The sequence below is a fragment of the Chiloscyllium plagiosum genome, chromosome 4 (genome assembly GCF_004010195.1).
Source record: "Chiloscyllium plagiosum isolate BGI_BamShark_2017 chromosome 4, ASM401019v2, whole genome shotgun sequence".
NCBI lineage: Eukaryota > Metazoa > Chordata > Chondrichthyes > Orectolobiformes > Hemiscylliidae > Chiloscyllium > Chiloscyllium plagiosum.
This window is the reverse complement of record NC_057713.1, coordinates 15189077-15192664: the sequence shown is the minus strand read 5'-3', so window position 1 is coordinate 15192664 and position 3588 is coordinate 15189077.

The following is a 3588-nucleotide window of genomic DNA, read 5'->3' as shown; positions in this document are numbered from 1 at the left end:
CGAGATGCGTTGGAGGGCATCTTCCACCACAGAACTCACCAGATGGCCTCCTTCTTTAGAGATCGCAATTTCCCTTCTCACATGGTTGAAGATGCCCTCCTCTCTGAACTATCACCTTCATCCCCACCCCCATTCACCTATTGTACGCTTTGCTACCTTCCCCCACCCTACTCTCTGACCTATCACCCCAGCCCCATTCACCTATTGTACTCTGTGCTACTTTCTCCCCACCCCCACCCTCCTCTCATTTATCTCTCCACCCTGCAGGCAATCTGCCTGTATTCCTGATGAAGGGCTTTTGCCCAAAACGTCGATTTTCCTGCTCCTTGGATGCTGCCTGACCTGCTGTGCTTTTCCAGCACCACTCTAATCTAGAATCTGGTTTCCAGCATCTGCCATCCTTGTTTTTACCTATGAATGTTGTAGAGACAGCTCAGAATAGAGTGAATGATTGGGTGGTGTAAAAGAGAGCCTGCTAGAAGTGACCATTGGGTCAATGCTGATCATTTATGCCAGCTGCAGAATTAATTTCCCCTTATGAATCAGCCTCTATAGCCCTGACAGACAATGCTTAATTTAGAATTGACAAACATGCCAGGCACTTTTGTCTTCGCCCATGATGGATTGATGCCAATATGACATGTGCGATTTGAGACAGTAAAGTAAAACCCTCCTCTACTCATCCGCTTTAGTCATCTCAAGGTCCTGCATTTCATTATAAGTGTGTTTGGTGTCCAGTTTGGTGTTATCTTGCCCTAATGTGCCCTTATTGAAAATCTGGCTGTAAGATACATACCCCCATCAGAATTTGTGCCACTGCGTGTAGAAAAACTGCCAGTTTCTTTTTAAATCACCTTTTGTTTTGGCCAGTGCTGGGACGGGAGGAACTGCAGTGATTGTTGTGTCTTACCCAACGTTTCAGGTGTGGCTTGTTTCTCTGTTCCTTTCCAATGGTGTGTAGCAGCCTCCACAACTCTGAACATGCTTGTGTTTCTCAGTTGGTCACTATGTTTATATACAGGTCTTCAACACTCCAGGTCAGCTCCACTTCTGACACCACATTCAGTGTTCAACTCAGTACTATGTTGCCTGTGCTGTGTCGTTATTGAAAACTGGCTTGAAGGTGGAGATCTCCACTCAGTGCCTCATTGAAGAGGTCACCTGACCATGACAAGACAGGAGGCATATTAATAGCGTATTGCATTTCTTTCCTGAACATTATTTGCGTTTAATGCTGATTTAAGAGTTGAACTGGAAACACCTAAACATTTGCATAGCTGCATGGAAAAGGTAGGCAAATAAAATTAACTGAGAAGGACTTACAGAGAGTTAGTACAGACATAGCAGGCTGAATATCCACCTTCTATGCTGTCTGCCAAGTATCATTCTATGATTCTGTCTTGGTGATATTCTGAAATTGTATTTGTCCTTGTATTTTTCAATTTTAAAAGATGAAAGAATGTTATGTTTTTGCTTCTGCCTCACCTTTAAATTGACACATAGCAATAAAAATAAGTTAAGGAGCAGGAAGAGAACAAAACTCCCTCCTATTGGAATAGGAGCATTGGTACAACATTTTTAAAAAAGGAAACCTTTGGCAGAATATCTATTGTTCCATAAAGTAATTGAAAGCAAAGGCAAGTTACCAAAATGGCATCTTTATAAATCAAACTCTAATTACTATGTTGTATTTTGGGATTGATACATAAACACACATCATCTGTTAATGATCAAGATAAAATAAGAAATGAATAATTCCAGATTTTGGTGAGGGTCGATTCCTGGCAACAAACATAAACAAATTCTGCCCATGTCTACATGAGGAAAATTTTCTAAAACCCATGCGTGACTCCTTAGAGCAAAAAGCAAAAACCTCAAAACTGAAGTCATACTAAGAATTTTCCAGAAGCATGTTGAGGCAAGAAATAAAAACTTTCTCCAAAACTACAAAGACATAAAAGCAAATGAATCAGTTCAGCCCTTGAGAAACAAGATGATCATGTCGTCATTCTTCACTCTGACGTTTTGCTAGTGTTTTAAAGCAAAGGGACAAATAATGGGTTTGGTTTAACTTAAATATAGAAATGAATTTACTGGACAAGAAATTTTATTCGAATTAAAGAAATGTGACTTTTCATCAAAAGCTGACTTCCTTAACCTGTTAGTTATTGTCATCTAAAGTGATGATTAGGATACAATGAATGGCTCCTGTTGTAGGCGAAGAGATTTTACCTTAAGCACAAAATGCACTGAGTTCACACAATGTTGTGGTGCTGCCTCAGTGATCTGCGACTGGACCTGTAAGCTGCACGCACAAAAATCAATTTGTTTGCCGTAATGCCTTTTTCATAAGTTATAATGTGACTTTTTTTATTCATTCAGGGATGTAATTGTCGCTCACTGGCTAGCATTTATTGCTGAACCTCAATTGCCCTTGGGAAGGTGGTGGTGGTGAGCTGTCTCCTTGAATCGCTGCGGTCCATGTGCTATAGATGGACCAACAATGCCTTTAGGGAGAGAATTCCAGGATTTTGACCCAATAATAATGAAAGAGTGGTGATCAGAAATGTATATGGCTTGGAGAGGAACTTGGAAGTGGCGGTGCTCCAATGTATCTGCTGTGCTTATCTTTCTAGATGGCAGTAGTCATGAGTTTGGAAAGTGCTGTCTAAGGAGCCTCTGCAAAGTTCTGCTTTGCGTCTTGCATACAGTGCTTGGTGGTGAATGTTTCTGGATGTAGTGATAATCAGCAGACTATTTTGTCCTGGATGGCGTCAAGTTTCTTGAGTGCTGTTGGAATTGCACTCATCCAGGCAAGTGGGGAAACTTATCCTGCATTCCTTACTGGTGGCTAGGGTTTCTGGACGTGTTTTGTCTGCTTGTTTGGGTTTGTTGCTGAGAAATCTGTTGTTGACTACACTATTAGAAGAACCAAAGACACATACACCAAACAGCAACAACATCATTAGCAAAGACAACATTGTCAAGTTAGTGGACCTATGCCTTACCACCCACTTCACTTTCAATAATAAAACCAACAGAACACCCATGGGATCTCCAATATCAGGGTTCTTAGCAGAGGCAGTAATGCAGACACTCAAACAAACAGCTCTACCAACCATCCAACCCAAACTTTGGGTCCGCTACACAGATGACACTTTTGTCATCACTAAACGAAACAAATTAGAGGAAATCTTCAAGACCATCAATAATATCCTCACTGGCATAAAATTCACAAAAGAGGAGGAAAACAACAACAAACTACTGTTCCTAGATGTTACAGTAGAGTGAGCAGTCAATGGGGAACTTCAAACCGGCATCTACAGGAAAACAATGCATACAAACCAAATACTGAATTACAGAAGCAATCATCCCAGCACCCACAAACGAAGCTACATTAGAACATTATTTCAACGAGCCACTACACACTGCAGCACGAGGAACTGTGACGAACAGAGAAAAATCACCTACACGGTGTATTCAAAAGGAACGGGTATCTAATGAACACAGTCATCTGTTTTTTCAGCAACAAAACCAAACAAGCAGACAAAACACATCCAGAAACCCTAGCCATCCTCCCCTACATTA